General features: G+C 44.7%; 1 long non-coding RNA gene across 1 annotated transcript in view; it reads right to left on the bottom strand.

The window, feature by feature from the left end:
• LOC124095127 (uncharacterized) overlaps positions 1-3,991 on the bottom strand; it is a 49,010-nt gene extending 45,019 nt beyond the window's left edge. Inside the window, exon 1 of the long non-coding RNA XR_009227096.1 lies at positions 3,804-3,991. This is a non-coding gene — a long non-coding RNA (uncharacterized LOC124095127). The remainder of the gene's footprint in view (positions 1-3,803) is intronic.
• Positions 3,992-17,285: the final 13,294 nt, after the last annotated feature.

Below are 17,285 nucleotides of genomic sequence, written 5' to 3'. Positions count from 1 at the left end.
ATAAATCTTAGCATATCAAAAGTTGAGTTCAAGGCCCCATTATTTTAACCTACTCATTTATTCGTTCATTCACGAAAATCAATATTTGTTAAGAAAGTACTACTAATTAGGCATGGCCTTGGATGCCAGGATATAATAATGAGCAGAAAAATCAATCAAGCAATCACATTAATAAAATAAAATTGCAAACTGGGATGCAAGTTCTGGGGAAGGAGAATAACAGTTAGAGGAGAATTGTTATAAAGGAGCTGGCAAGTTCAAGTGGTCAGAGATGACCTTTAGTGAAACAAGATTGAAGCAGCATCCGAGGGCCAGGCAGGGCTAGCTGGCTGAAGGGGTGGTGGTGATGGTGCTATTTGATTGCTCTAGACAGAAGGAACAGCGTGTGTAAAGGCCTATTTGAGAAAGCCACTAGGGTGTGGGAGGAATTGAAAGAAGCCAGTGTGGCAGAACACAGAGAACAAGGGACGTTTGAATAGGGGCCTTGTAGGCTCGTTAGAGAATTTGTATTTATTTTAAGAGCAATAGAAAGCCCTAGGAGGACTTTAAACTGAGGTTTTAAAATCCGATATGCGTTTTGGAATGATGATGAGAGATGCAGTCTGGGGATCCGATTGGAAGCGAATTCAACTGAATCCAAAGAGAAGGCCCCCACAACCGTCCAGGTGATAGACGAAAGCAGTCTGAACTAAGATGGTAGTTGTGGAGTCCATGAGCCGTGGGTGGACTTTAAGGCTCCTTAGGAGGTAACGTGGTTGTGGCTTGGAGATGGGTTGTTTTGTGTTGTGAGAATGAAGGAGATGATAAGGAAGGTTCTCTGTTTTCCTGCTTGGGAGACCTCCAGTGTGGATGTTGATGCCATTCACAAATGTGGAGCCTCAAAAGGGATTCCAGGGGGATGGCCCTGAGGGCTGGGGGACACCTTGCATTTCTTTTTGGATAATTTAGGTTTGGAGTGTTTGGGGGACAATTTGAAGAGAAGTCAAGTAGGGAATGGCCTTGGGGAGGAGTGGGAGGAGGGGAGACGACAGGAGGTATTGCAGTCTTGGGCTTGCAGGTCTTTGAGAACATTTGTTTCTGTCATATTTTCCTTTTCCTGATGGTTCTGCCACATGCTGGGGTGACCACTCAGTGTGACAAGTGGCAAGAGAGGCTCAGAATCCCACTGGCATGAGAAGAAGAAACTAAACCTTCTCTTTAAAGATATATTTAAGATAGGGTTAGAAGTGATATGTGTCCTTCCGGGACCTGGAGTAACAGTAAATCTAGGCTCTTTTAATGGCTCTGCAATATTGATGAATTATGAATCAAAATCTTAGGAAAAAACATTTGGAAGCATCTGAGTCATTCAGATTCCCTAAAGTATGATAATCACCCAGCTAGATGGAAAGATGGGCTCTTTCATGAGGCGGAGGCCTGTGTAAGTTTTGAGGAAGATTCTCCGAGGACCTGTCCCTGATCACTTTTCAGCCCTTGCCAGTGGCCATGCATGAATGAGATTGTGCTAGTGATGGCTCCCTGGCTTCTCGGCAGGAGTGTGGACAGTGTGGGGGGTGTCACTTTTAATATTTAGGTGGTGGGGTGTTTTGGACATTGACCACCAATTCTTTTCGGACATTGACCAGTGACTCCCTGTCAGTACCTGTGCGTTCAACCAAACAACTCATTCCTGACACTATCTGGATTTAGCATAGACCCCACAGATTCGAGATGCCCCACTTCAGATGCCAGTCACAAGTCCCGAATCTCCTGTTTTCTGAAGGACTGGTTATCCATTGAGAGTTCCCATAATAATTTGCTAGAATAGTTTCCAGAACTCAAGAACACACTTGATTGATGTTTAGGTTCAGAAGGGTCCTTAGCATAGGAGCTTCTGTTCCTATGGAGTTAAGGTGTGCACATTCCTGGTACCTGGATACGTTCACCATTCCATAAACTCTTTGAATCTGGTCACATAGGACATTTTATGGAGCTTTTATCACATAGGCACCATCTATTACTAACTCCATCTCTAGCCCCTCACCTTTCCCCAGAGGTTGGAGCTCAAAGTTCCAGGATCCCAATCAAGGCTTGGTCTTTCTGGCAAAAACTCCCCATCTTGAAGCTATTTAGAGGCCCCCACAAGAGTCACCTCATTAGAACAAAGACGCTCTATCCCTTCCATAACTCAGGAAATTCCAAGAGTTTTAGGAGTTCTGTGTCAGGAACTGGGGACAAAGACAAAATACATATTTCTTATTATGCCTCAGGGGGCCATTGCACTCGGGCATGCTCCCTGGGTCGGGTTGCTCTCGTGGGAATCCTGGAAGTGATTTAGAGCTGACTTCAGCAGCATCCTCCTCCTGTCCCCCTAAGCAATGTCTTCCCTCCCTGGGCCCTCATTGCCAGCAGAGGGAGCCTGTGCCTGGGGCCTGTGTCCTGCCTTCCACAGCGCTTGGCTGGGTCAGAAAGCCCCAAATCTGGGCAACTCAGGACATGAAGCAGAGGACACTGTGGGATAGGGAGGAGTTGTATACAGGCCACGTGTTTGTGTCTCTGGAGAATGGCTGTCTCACAACAGTGGGAACTCTTCTACCTTAGTCACGATTTCAGCAGGAAGAATAAGAGCAGTGCTCACCACTCACTGAGCTTCTGCTCTGGGCCAAACATCTGCACTTTCCTGCTAATCCTCAGACCCTGGAGGGAGGCATAAGGCGTAAGGATCCCCCATTTTGTAGATGTTCCAAGAGAAATTTTCTCAAGGTCTTAGAGGCAGAATTCAAACTCAAATCTATTAGTTAGATCAATGTCAGAGCCCCCACCCTTTATTTTTGCAAGGCGGGTCATTGAGCCTAGGGCATTGTACACGCTAGGCAAGTTCCCCACCACTGAGCTACATTGCCTGCCCTTGTCCCTTCTTGATACCCCCAGATTCACAATAGAAGGACAGAAGCCAGACCCAAGAGGTGCCTCATGGAGGCTGGCCATATTTAAACAACATCTGATTGACTTACCCCATCAACTAAATCAGAAAAATGATAACCCAGGAACACCTAAGAGCTTTAGTTCACAGCTTACAGTGATCCGAGGTGCAGCCAGCAATCTCCATTGGTCTGACAGGTGGAGGTGAATTCCCTCCACCATCTGAGTTCATATTCTGGTGTCTAGAGGACCCTGTTTGTGTATATTCATAAATGCAAACTGTCCAGTGGAGAGAACACTGGCATGGCCTCTCTTCTCCCCAAAACACAGCCAATCAGGATTCTGGCCTGCATCAGGACCCCGATTCTCCATCAGATAGAGCTATCTGGGCAGGCCTCCAGACAAGAACCTGGTATAAAGTCAAGGCTGGTATAAAGTCAAATAGCTTTACCTCACCTGTCCTTGGCCTCCAAGGAGAACCCTGAGCCACCCAGTTCTCTCCCACACTCACCTCTCCCACTGAGGTTAATAGTACTTAACTCCATTTCTTTAGCTAAAGAGACTGGTAGGGGAGAGGATCACAAATGGCCCCATGGAGTCAACTCTGTTCCCATCATTCAAATCCACAAATGCTTTCATATTTGCTCAAAACACCATTATTCCTGCAAAGCCTTCCTCAGCCCTCCACCCCATACCTTACTCCCTTTTCCAAACTTCTCTTAAGATGTCCAAGTTGTAATATTATCTTTTCTAAACACAGATGCTTAAGCAACTTGTCAAGGGTGGGGGGAGAAAACAGATGTGCATTTAATTTTCAACTACTTCCATGCCTCCAAGTTCTTTTTGGACCTTTGTGGGAGACTTTACATATATTTATACATCTTGAGAAAGTATGCACATACCATTTTGTGATCTCCTTTTAAAAACATGCCTTTCCAAGGTACCTTTCCATGTATGGACATCAGCCGCATGCCCGCCTTTTCCAACGGCTCTGCAGTGGTCTGGCGTGTAACGGTTCAGGGTTTGCTTAGTCATTACAGGATTGCTGGGCATTTGGGTTCCTTCCAGCACATTGCTATTATAAATAGCATTGCTGCCTCCTCCCAGTCGCTTTTTCATTTAATCACCCACTGCTGCTTAGCGGTTTAACTCTTTCTTGGGAATAGCCCTGCCTCACCAAAGGTGGGGACGGGGCTGAACTTCTGTATTCCCCTCACTGCTCACAAGAGTGCTGAGCTCAAAGAAGAGCTCTGTAACAGAAATACAAGCCATTCACTGAGCTCTTCTGTGTGCCAGACAGGGGACGGTAAGCACTTTGCATGTATTATGTTATTTAAGCCACATAGCAGCCCTGTGCTATAGGTGCCACTATGATTCTCATTTTATAAGTATGGCAACTGGTATTTTAATTCACCGAGTGATTTTCCCAGACCCACAGAGCCAGGAAATGGTGCGGTGTGATGCTGCCCAGGTTGCCTGACCATGCACACAGCTGGTGAGCCCATCTCCTTGAATTCAGTGGGCCAGAGCAGATGGACTCCTGTGTCTTTGCCGCGGGGACCCCGGCTCCTCTGAGGCTGAGGCTGGGCAGTCTTTTGTGACACGTGGCTTGGTAAGAACATTCTTCAAGATTAGCTTCTGCAGGATCCCATGACTGAAAGATCCCTGTGTACCTGTGCAGCTAATTGCAGTACTGGGGCCACCTCTGGGTGCCTGCACCTGTTTGTTCCTGAGCCCCGTGACAGCCTGTCTGTCTCCAAGAGGAGTCTGCATTTCATTTTCATTTCAGCTCCCAGAGTCCCAGATGGAACATTCAGAACAGAAGACGTGGCCTTCCTCTGATTCACAGCCAGTGAAGGGAGAAGGGAGGCAGGAAGGACGTGGAATTCCGCTCATGGGGCCCTCTGCACTTCAAATATTTTAGAGGAAGAGAACTGCAGATGTGCCCCCTGCCAAAGAAGCTTTGAGGGCCAGCGTCAAATGGCCTGGAGTGAGCAAGAGCTGGCAGGGTGACAACCCAGGAAGAATAAAGGACAGAGCTCCAGGCCCCTTCTCTTTCCGAAACTCCCGCTGAGAGAGCTGGCTCAGTGGGCCTGGGGGGCTCAGGGCAGCTGCAGCGACTGAATTGGTGCTCTGTCGTCACCTGCTCAGTGCCCTGAAGTGGAGAGCACACAGCCTCCAGCCAGCCCCCCTCCTAATCGTGGATTTCCATACTCGAGAAGCAGCCCCACAAAGGGGTCTCAAGGCGCCAGGACTGGAAAAGCCTTTCATCTGGCACCTAATTTGAGCACCTGCCTTCAGACAGGTGCAGATTAGTGGGGATTAGTCCACATTTCACAGGTGAAGCCACTGAGGTCCACAGAAGCCAAGGGACTGGCTCATTGTTGAGCTCAAGGTCACATATTTCAGAAACCACTAACTGGGCATCACTGAACACCTAACACTGGGTGAGTGCTGCAGTACCAATCTGCTAGTTACCAACCATCCTCTAAAATAGCATGATTTTTCTTTCTGAAAAGTAGTCCATTCTCTACATTCTCATTTTGTACCAAGTAAAAGGACCAGAGAAAGAACAAAAAGGAAGGAAAATAAAAACGATCTGTTATCTCCCACCTGGAGAGAATCCAGAATCAACACTTTGGTTTATGATGCGATCTTCATGCATATACATTTTACATAATTATGTTCATTTTTGTAGCTTACTTTTCTCACTTAGCACTACAAGCCATTTCTTCTCGTCATTAAGGGGTGGTTGTAAATATGCGTTTGCATTTAACTACCTACATTTTTTTGTATATCATGCCACATTTTTCTTAAGTATTTCCTCAGCTGATCAATTTCAATGTTATGCTGTTGTAAGTAACTGGGATTAACCTTTTGGGAGTGAAACTTCTCATGTATTTTTGTAAACTTCCATAATACAGATTTCCTAGAAGTGGAATTACTGGGGCAACTGAGGTAAATGTTTCAAAAAGTTTGTGGTAAATGTTTCCCAATTGCTCTTTGGAGGAATGGAATCCTTTCACAAACATACCAAGAGTCCTTGCTCTTCTGCTCCCTCTCTGGTTTAGCTGTTATCTTTAAAGATTTTTTTTAAAAAATACCTAATAAAATGATCAAAGTCATCAGTATCTTCAGTCATGAGTCTCTGTATGGCTTCCAACTCTTAGTCACTTGACAGATAATGACTAATTTATAGTTTCTTATATGCCTGGCTCCAGCGCCAAGAATCCTGCATGTATATCTCATTTAATCTCCCAGCTTCCCTGGGTCAGTCTTGTGATGCCTTTGTTTTGCAGATATGAAAACCAAGACAGTCACAGACAGATTAAGCAAATTGCCCACAGCTAGTAGGTAATGAGAGTTCAAAATAAGAGTCACACTTGTGTCTCATCACAAGTGCTGGATGCCAGGGATAACTTGAGGGCAGGCCTGGGCACTCTGAGCTACACAAACTCCACTCCTGTTTCTAAATAAGGGGCCCATGAGTTGCTTTCTACTTAGTGCAAGATGGTTCTGAAGTCTAGGGGTGAACCTGCCAGGGTCAATCAACAAAACCAGCAGGCAGCCTTCTATTCTGCCTGACATATTCAACTCCCCAAAGAGTTGAGCTATTCTACGGGGCCAACTTCCCTGCAGGAGACTTAGAGATCAGAAAAGCATCATTCTTTTCCCCAATAGCTTACAAAGGTAAATACTCAGATGACTGTTTTACAAGGTGGATTATAATAAGGGCCACAGGAGAGGTAAAGTCTTACCACTGGAGAGGTAAGACTTTGTTCTTTCTCTGGTCCTTTTACTCGTGTATAAAATGAGAATGTAGAGAATGGACTACTTTTAAGAAAGAAAAATCATGCTATTTTAGAGGATGGTTGGTAACTAGCAGATTGGTACTGCAGCACTCATCCAGTGTTATGTGTTCAGTGACGCCCAGTTAGTGGTTTCTGAAATATGTGACCTTGAATGGAGGTGACATTAAAACTCCTAAAGGGTGAGAAGAAGTTTAGTTGGCAAAGAGGACAGGAGAGAATCCCAGGAAGAAGTTCAGGGTGACCCACAGGATGAGAAAATGAAATCTTCCACATAAGTACAGGGAAAATGACTCAAAGGTTGGTGTCTGCCAAATTCAGGGGCCTTGCCCTTGATGTAGGCTGCAGGGCTAGATGTGTTCATTGCCCAGGGGACAGTGACAAATGCATATGGAGTTGATGAGAAATGTCAATGTGGAAAAAGAGATCTTGAATTCAAGTGAGACATGAAGAGGCTTGAACCAGGGAAACGAATGTGGGACTGAGACTTGATGCTTGGTGTTGGGGACCATTCATGATTGCTTGACTCCCCAACTCTTTCTTTTGCCCCCACATAAATTTTTTGCAGTCCTGCTGGTTCTTCTTGTGTGACACATCCCTAGGGCATCAGTCCCTTCTAGCTCCGTGCCACTGTCCCACATAGGTCCCCATTATGACTTGTCCTCTGTACAACATTCACCTCCAACTGACCTCCCAGATCCCTCCATGGTGGCCCCTGCATCTTCTCCTGCAGCCAGTCAAGGGGATCTTGCAATTTGTGGTCCAAACCAGAGCACTTATGAAAAATGAAATGGAGTACTACAAATAATTACAACAGGCAAGAGATACAAACCAGGACTGTCTGAGCAGACCTGGACATATGGATTCCTAAAGAAGGATCATTTGCAAACAAATGTGATATCACATCACTGCCCTGTTTAATAGCTTCTCTTTGCAATTAGACTAAAACTGTGTATGTCCTCACGCCACACCTTTTCCCCTACCTCACCTCCCTCTCACCTTCATTGTCTCCATGTTCCAGCCACACACGCCTTCTGTCAGTTCCAAGAAATTATACCTGCTGATCTGCACGCCCAGCCTCAGGTCTCCATGGGCTGGCTCGTCCTCCAGTTCAGGTCTCCTCCAAATGCCATCTCCCTCCCCATTATCATGTGTTTCCTGCACAACATCTGTCTCATTCATCTTTTATCTGTGGAGGGCAGAAGGGCCCAGCACACAGTAGATGCTCAGTATATATATGTATATACTCTGAGATGGGGTCTTTTTATTCTTCCCCAGCTGGCTGTGAACCTACACCTCAAGCCTGAGTGCCTTCTCATGGGGTGATCCCTGTTGTAGTGCTCAGCACACAGTATTTTGACTGGCTGTTTCCTCATGCCTCTGCCCCCGCTAGAATGTCAGCTCCCCAGAAGAAGTGTTAATTATCCAAAACTTGAAACTGAGACACAAAGATGACTACTCACCTCCTACCAGAGCATTATCCAACTCTCTAGGGACTAAGGTCTTGTCTGACTTAACAGTTTACCCTAGATTAGGCCTATGGAACTCTATGGTAGGTAGACAAATTGAGGACTGGGAGTATAGCTCAGTGGTAAAGCATGTGCCTAGCATGTGTGAGGCACTGGGTTTAATACTCAATAGCACATTAAAAAATAAATATATATTGTGTCCATATTATATATATATATATATATATATATAAAGAAAATGGATAAATTGAAAATGATTTCTAATAGGAAAGGATAACCATAAAGATTACAGTTTCATGATCTTGCAGGATGTTAACCATTTCTGAGTATAATTTTGATGTTTTATTCTGTCATTACTTTTTCCACTCTCTTCCTGTCTCCATATACATAAACATATATGTGTATATGTATGCATGTGTATATATATACTCATTCTGTATCCCTATTAACCATCATTAGCATCTTAATGGTTTAGGTAAGTCCTTGTGCCTAGGGGGTGGTAGAAGTGTGCTGCTCAGCAATCTTCCATCAAGTGCCTGAGTAGAGACTGTGGTCAGCTAGCAGCTAGGTGTGATGCCTTCTGGACTTATTTACAGCTTTCCTGCTAAGGTCAGGTCCTGATGGTGACAGAGCCCAGCTGGTCCTGGGCCTGATCATTTCTGCCCATTTCCTCTAAGGTGCAGCCTCTGCTCTGGAGCTTCCTGCTGGGTGGCAGAGACTTTCTCAGAGCCTCTGTGTGAGGTTCTTTCTTCCCCACCCCACGGCCTTCCTCTCTCATTCTGGGGAGTCAGACCTCTGAAATACCTCCCTGCCTTCTTCTCTCCCTTTCTTCTTAACCCCAATAATTGCTCCCCCTAATGATTGTCTTACACCCCTAACCCTGTCTTGGTGCCTGCTTCCTGGAGGCGAAATGACACCTGTGCTCACCATCTATCTGTATGATGGTTTTGATTTTTACCTTTTTGGAAATTATATTTTACCAGTAAGTCAAACACAGTCATCCATCCCTGTTGAACATGCATATCCAGCATAACATTTATACCAACGGCAGGTGCTCAATAAATATTTGCTGAATGGATGAGAACAAACCTATTTTGGTCTGGGTGACTGGAGTGCACAATATAGTATCAAGGTCTTGATGGGGTCAGAGCCCTGATCGGAAGGTCAATATGGGGCCATATTTGGGACTGTGTTAGAGCAAATGGAAATGTCTCCAAATCAGCTTCAACTCTGAGTGTCTTTGATGTGAGAATACCCAGGGCTCCCACATGACCCAATTCCTCATCACTGAGTCCCTGCCAGGGAAGAAAGGGGCAGGAGTATGGCAGACAGGAAGTGGGGAAACTAACTGCAGAAGAAATGATGTGGCCTGCCAGGGCTGAGGGGCCAGGGGCTGGGAGGTGAGGACTTGTCCTCCCTGTAAGCAGACTTCCTGGAGGTTCTGCTGCCACCTGCAGGCAGGTTAATCTCCAGGGCAGGAGTGAGAAGTCAAAGGGCTGAGTGGGAAGGGAGCCTGTTTCTTTGGGGCCCTCTGCAACAGGGAAGGAACTGGAATGCCAATTCATAGTCTTGACGGGTACAAAAATCAATGAAAATCTGTATTTAGAATTATGTTTCTGATCATGGTATTTTCTCTGCTTGGTTATTCAGTAAGTTGAATAGATGATTATGAGTCATTCCCAAGTGTGCCTAATTAAATATTTGATAAATAGAATTTAGCACTTTTCATCTGTAGAGAGCTTACCTGACATTATCTAATTGAGCCTAACAAAAGTATCACCTTCGTTCTATGGATGGCAAAACCGGCAAAGGGAAGCCGTTTTAAAAAGCCAAAAGGAAAAAAATTTAAAAATTAAAAAAAATAAAAGTTCGTGTGCCTATAAGATGGAGGAATCCCGAGAGCAAGATGCACCGTGGCGTGCAGATTTCTTAATCTTCGGGCAGTTTCTTTTAATTGCCTGGGTTATCACGTCTTCCATCGCAGCACTGGGAGCCTCTGCGGCTCAGTTTCTGGGCACATTCCCCGGAGCCCAAGGCATATCAAAGGGGAGGCAGCTGCATTGTTCACCTCTGGCAAAGTCAGCCCATAACGGATTCAAGTTCTCCTGTGCTGCAGAGAAACTAACGAGAGGAGCTGGGATCAGTGACTTGGGTCTTGGGGGGAAGATCGCATCCCACCCCAATTGCTTAAGAGCTGGCGCTTCCTTAGGAAACGGTGACGCGGTGAAAAGCTCGGAGCCCACGCCTGGCTCTTGCTGATGAACCACAGCGCCACCTGCTGGTTCTTCTCTTAACGCCGCGGACCCGAGGCCTAATTAAAGGTTTTTCTTCTGGGATTCCATATTGCTCTCTGTCCAATCCCACCCCTGAGTCTTGGGGTCTCCAGCTGGAGGAATGCAGCTGATTATTATTATTATTATTATTATTATTATTATTATTATATTTCAAATATAATAATAAATCAGTTAGAGGGCCATTTCTAAATTAACAGTAAACACCTCACCCTAACCCTCTTCTGGATTAAAATTAGTGTTAATGAAAATATTTAAGAGGTATTACCTATATCAGTGGAAGTGGAGGAATGTCAGTTCCAGAGGGGTTAGAGGAGCTCTCCAACTGGGGGTGGATGGCAGGGGCTGTCTAGGAGCTGTTTTTCTCAGCAGGCACTCTGTATCCTTTCTTAGATTCTGTGCTTGTTTGGGGGGATGTCTGGGAAAGGGAGAGGGGTGGTGGTGATCTTACAACTGGTACAGCCACTAGGTATAGCTTTGTGAAGGCCCCACATATGAGGTGTTTGGTCATCTTGCCATCCCTCTCACCCAGGGCCTCAAGGGGGGCTCTAAGGGTGGGTGGGTTCTGCATTAGCTTTCTGTAGTTATGACAAAGTCCCTGAGATAATCAACTTAAAAGGAGGAAAGGTTTATTTTGGCTCACAGTTTCAGAGGTGCCCATCCATAGTTGCTTGGCCCTATTGATTTAGGCCTGTGATAGCTCAGTATACTATGACTGGAACACAAAGCAGAGGAGGTCTGTCTACCTCTTGGCAGCTGGGAAACAAGAAAGGAAGAGAAAGGCGAGGGTCCCAGTATCCCTTCTGAGGGCGTGTTCCCAATGACCTAACTTCCACCTGCAAGGCTCACCTCCTGAAGTTTCCACCACCTCCCAGTAGCACCTCGGGCCAAGGAACAAACCTTCAAGCAAAACCTTTCTGCAGCCTGATATCAGTAGAGAGAGAAGGTGCCAATCTCTCTCCCACCTACTAGGAATCAGCATAGTTCAGGCCAAGGAGCTGGGGGAGGAGCTTCCCTTGCTCCACCCAGGTTCTAGAGAGGACTGATTCCCAGGACAGCACTCTGAGGCTACTGTAGCCCTGCACAGAGGATTCCACCAGGATTGGAAGGGTCCACCTGAATGCTTATTTCCCTCCACCTTACACCTGATGGGGTCATCCTGAAGACAGAGTTGAAGCTGTCAGTGATTCAGTTTTGATTTCAAAGAAGTTCTGGGAGTAAGTTCTTCAAATGAGGTCAGTGTTAGACATTGGCCGAAAAACAAAATGCCAGGCCACCTGCTGAGTTCCTAGGCAGCCTGAAGTCTGAGGTTTTGAAAGCTTTGCTGGGTTCTCCACCTTCTTCAGTATCTTGTGCCACCAAATGATCTGGCTTAAGTGGGCAAAAGATTTCCAAGATTGTACCCTCCATATGTTATTGAGCAACTGCTATATGCAAGCACAGGCTTTCCACACATTGTCTTATCTGATGTTATCAACACATTGTTACAGATGGTAATGAGGCTGAAGCCCAGAGAGGCTAAGTAACTTGCTCAAGCTCAACAGCTACTAGTGATAGGGCAGGGCAGGAGTTGGAAGCCAAGCTGGCTGCTGGTGCAGGGCTCTTTCCTAAGTTCTTCTCAGTATTAGGAAGAGGTGATAATGAGTCTGAGTTTATATGGATTACACGATCAATAAATCTTTTTTTTTTTTTTTTGAGGGGAGAGCACAATTCAACTTATAACAGAGTTCTCTTGTATCTTTATTTATAGTTCTTGGTGAATTATCATTATGCTCTCCTCCTCTGGAATGCTTTTTGGAATTGGGCCTAGCTAGAAATCATATTTGTGACCTGTTGAGCCTTATCCTTAGCACACACCCAGTACATACTTGTACGGAGCAAGCAGTATGTGCATGAGCTCACGGATGAGCGTGGACATTAAAGTAATGACGGTCTGGAATGTGCAGCATGAGGCCAGAAACACATTTCAGCGATGGTGGGCCTGTCACAGTGGTTAGCTTTGAATCTATGGGAAGACCCTCCCTAACAACCAAAAGGAAAGTCCCCCTGGGACCTCAATGTCATCGCTGACAAAAGGGAATCCTTTTGTGATTCCCGATTTAAAAAACGGAATGGCCTTCTCCAGGAACCACTGAAGGGGACCTTGGAGGAGGGAGGGGAGGCTCCAAGGAGGGCGGGGCCTACTTAATCATCTCTTCCTAGGATGGGTGCAACACCACCCAAGACCTCAGCTCCCCTAGCCATTCTTTGGTGGCCATTTTCCACATGCAGACACCACTCTCATTCTTGTCTCATTTCTGTCCCCTTTTATGTTTCTTTGCTTCTTTATAGTTGCAAGTTGCCTCGTCCAGTTGTTGTTCATGTTTCTTTACTTTTATAGACCTAGAAAATCTGGTTACAACAACCATTTGAGGATGAATGTTAAAATGGTGTTTGGACAGTAATAATTCAAATAAGATTTAATAACAATTTATGTCAAGGTCCAGATAAGAGAAGTCAGTTCCAGCATCGCCCTTAAGAGACTTCCAGAAACCCATGGTGTCTTGTGACTGATGAGACTGTGATGGAATGTTAAGGCGGAGGTGTCTCGGACACTGCCTTTCATGACTTTAGCTTGCTTTCATTCTGGGTCTTGCAACTTTCTTTTCAATCTCAGCAGCATGATAGAAAAGCTCAGTAGAGGACTAGTTTAGACACGTGGGAAGCTGGTTGCTAATCTCTCTTCTCTATTAATCCTCAAGGCTCAGCATTATACACTGTGAAAACAGTGGGATATTTCCATACAAGCTCAACAGGCACAGTAGATCCATGGTACTGATTATAGGAACAGAAAGCCTCCAGCCTTCTCCCTTGCAAATCCATCTTTCTGATCTAATCCTTGGGTACATCTATAGTAGTAGCCTGGAGCAGCCCTGATAGCATTCCTCTGATGGGGAAAGAGCAAGTGTGTGAGATGCAGTGTCTTTACTTTTTAAAAGGAGGAAGTTTTTTCTTTGGGCCAGATGCCATAATAATAAACAGTGGGCCCTCATCCACAGATTGAACCAGAGATTGAAAATATTCAAAGAAGAAATTGCATCTGAACTGAACATGTACAGATGTTTTTTGGGGGGGAATCTTTATTCCCTAGACAATTCACTATAACAACTTTTTACATAGCATTTGTATGGTGTTAGGTATTATAAGTAATCTAGAGATGGTTTTAAGTAGACAGGAGTATGTGGGCAGGTTCTATGTAAACATTATGCCATTCTCTACAAGGGACTTGAACATCTGTAGACTGTGGTATCCACAGGATAACTGTAGTCAGTTTTCAAATGTTTGCATTCATATTACTACACTTTGGGTCCTTCCTCTGGCTCTGAGATCAAGAAAGGCCCTGAAAGCTAACCCCCACTTTCTGTCTCTGGGCCCTTGATTGATGTTGCTCCCGGCCAGCAGGGAATGAAGAATGGGTAGAGAGGATGAGGGTTTGTTGGTGAGGTTGGGGTCCTGCACAATTACTGATTTAGGTCTTCACTCTGTGTCCCATGTGACCTCAGAACCAAATATGAACACAAAAACATCCAAGGCTCAGTGTCCAAGAAGAACCAATATAATTTTTGTTCTAAAAATTATATGGACCTACACATCTATGTTAATAGATGTAAAGAAAATTGTTGAAGAATATAAATTGTTAAGGTATGTGTGTTTGTGAAGTGGGATTATCCATGATTTTCAATTGCTAATTTATATATCCATGTAATGTTGAGAGTTTACACATAGACCAAGAGTTACTATTTTTAAGAACTGTATATACCTCCCTTGAGGTATATGGCATAAAGTGTGCCCATCTAAGTGAACAGTTCTGTAACTTTTTGTGTCTTTGTAGAGTTGTGCCACCATCAGTACAATCCAGTTTTATAACGTTTTCATCATTACTTCACAAATTCTTTGTGCCAATTTGCAATCCTGGCCACTCTGGGTATACTTTCTAAGTAGATTTGCCTTTTTCAGAAGTTTCATGTACACAGAATCACACAGCATGTGGCCTTCTGGACTTGACCTCTTCATCATGGGTATACACTAGTATCTGTCCCTTCCTTTGTTGGACAGTAGTCAATTGCATGTAAGCACCACATTTTGTTTATTCATTTCTCAGTGGATGGTCAGGATCTGCTTATAGATTTTAGACTTTTATGAATGTTGCTTCCCTGAATGTGTCTGTACCAGTCTCTGTGTAGACAGAGAGCACACCAGTTATTATTAGAAAATCAATCAAACTGGAGACCTAAATTGATTCTCGAACTGTATCTGGAATACATTTTTTTTTTTACTCAAATGGAAATTCTTAAGAGTGGGGAAAAAAATTATAAAATAAGAGAGAAGGGGACTCCTGAGTAGGTTTTCCCTCCCTCTGAGCTGGGGAAAGCCCAAGGGGAACAAACAGGTATGGTCATTCCGCTCTTCTGGAAATTGCTCCTGTTTGTGCAAAGCTTCAGAGCAAATGACATTCCATCTATCCCCCTGCAGCTGTGATGTGGATCTCAACCCAAACACAGCCCCTCAGTCCTGAAGTAGCAAACTAAGGAGAATCCACGTCTCTGATCCTGCTGGGTTCAATCAAATCTTCCTAGGGCAGTGGCTTTTGTAGGGGCCTTTGGCCAAGGGGGAAGTCCCCTGACAAACTTAAAGGGCCAAGTTTCATTAGGATTTATCAGTTTAAATTTTTAGGGTGGGTCCTGTCCAGGGATGCAAAGGAGAAAGGCTGCAGCTGAGGGTCCCAGTGCATCTGAAAACCCATGTAAGGAAGAGTCTGGTTTGGGAAGCAGGAAAGAGAGGCAAGAAACAATCCAGAGGAAAAGAGGTAAAAAGTGAGCTAGTGACAGAGGATGGGGTGACTTGTTTACAAAGAGGCCTGAGGCAGACTGACAGCTCTTCACTGGGGGGCAGTGTTTAATACAAGCAGAGACACACGATTTCAAGCACTTTCGGGGTGATCTGGCTGTAACGGATCTTGCTGATGACGCCTGACTTATTTATTAATTAAAGGAGACTCTCCAATGGGAGGTTCCTATAGCAACTTGTTACTTGCTGTGAGGTTCAGTTTAGGTGTCACCCTGACAGGATGAAGGAATACTAGGGAACTAGCAAAGCATTATTTTGGTGTAGCTGTGAAGATTACAATCTCCAGAGGAGACTGGTGTGTGAATCTGAATGGACTGAAAGGGGGAAGATCTATCCTAAGTAAGAGCAGGCACCATCCCACCTGCTGCTCCCCGCCCCCTGAAAACCCCCAAACAGAGAAAAGTGAACTGTCTTTCTCTCTCCTGGAGCAATAATGCACTCTTCTTTCATTGGGGTGGAGATCAATACTCTAGGTTCTTCAGTCCTTGGGCACTAGGACTTGTACCAGTAGCTAGCTCCCTGGGCTATCTCTGGTTCTGAAGACTTTATTTTTGGACAGCCATGTACGGGCTTTCCAGGGTCTCCAGCCAGCAGACAGCCTAAACTCCCTATCATCCATCTGTCATTTCTGTCTATTTATCAATCTTCATCATGATTATCATCTATATCTATCATGTATTTATCATCTATCATCATCTATTCACCCATCATCTATCAATCACTTATCTCCAATTGTCTGTCTCTCTGGAGAACCCTAATATACTTTCTGTGTGTCTAAGAATGTAGGTGAATTTCTAGTCTGCTACAGATGCTGGCAGCTCAGTCTCCCTTTTTGTGATACTCCCCAGGTTTTCCCACAGACGCCACTTGGTTTTATTTGATCTATAATTTCTAGGTGCACAAGGTCCTCAATGCTCGTGCTTTCCGCTTTCAGCTATCATCACAATAATATTAATAACAGCAGGTATCTAGCACTTGACAATTTCTTAAGAGCTTCTACTTTGTCCTTGCCAAGAATCCTGTGATGCAGGCAGGAGAGCTAGTTACTGTCTCCTTTCTTAAGGAAGCCACGGTGGGTAATTTCAGTGCTTGCCCAGTATCACACAATCATAATGTGGTGGGACCAGGAGTGTTTCATAAGCCCCTGACCCTAGTACAGTCCTAGGATGGGACACATCGTTATAAAGTTTAAGGCAAATGTGTGATTATAAAATATGTTAAACTTAGACTAAAAAGGATCGGGAAAGGACTGTACTGATTCATGGTAGAATCTGTTCAAAACCATGTATTTTTTTTCTCTCTCTCTCTCCCTCTCCCTCTCTCTCTCTTCTTCTTCCTCCTCCCTCCCTCCCTTCCTCTCTCTCTTTCTCCCTCCCTCCCTCCCTCCCTCCCTTCCTTTCTTTCTCCCTCCCTCCCTTCCTCTCCCCCTCTCCCTCTCTCTCCCCCTCTCTCTCTGCCTTTTCTTTCTTTCTCCTTCTCTCTCTCTTTCTTGTCATATGTGGTGCTGGTGATGAAACCCAGAGCCTTGAGCAGGCTAAGAAAGTGCTCTACCACTGAGCTACATCCCCAGCCCTGGATTTGGTATATTAAGAACATAGGAACTTGCAAAGGAGTTTCCAGACTCACTTTGTTTCCCATGTACCTTAAACATCCACTCTTTTTTTGAAAGGCACCGAGGTCCTGAAACTGAAATGTACATAGTGGTAGAGTTAAAAGCTTCTGATGATGGTCTGTAAAACTATGTCTTCACCATAGTACTCAGAATTAATTTCATGGGTCAAATATCTATTTACGACCTTGTGTAAAATACTGCCCTAAACTAAATTCAAAGTTACAACAGCGAATATTTAATGGCAAAATAGTGGTAAGAGGTTGACAATTATAAAAACAAAATCTGTTTCCTCCCCCATCAAAGAACATGCTTGGAA

This window comes from Marmota monax, unplaced genomic scaffold (genome assembly GCF_021218885.2).
Source record: "Marmota monax isolate L192 unplaced genomic scaffold, Marmota_monax_Labrador192_F-V1.1 WCK01_AAM20220418_F8-fsc00066, whole genome shotgun sequence".
Classification (NCBI taxonomy): Eukaryota; Metazoa; Chordata; class Mammalia; order Rodentia; family Sciuridae; genus Marmota; species Marmota monax.
This window is presented reverse-complemented; position numbering and strand designations above follow the sequence as displayed.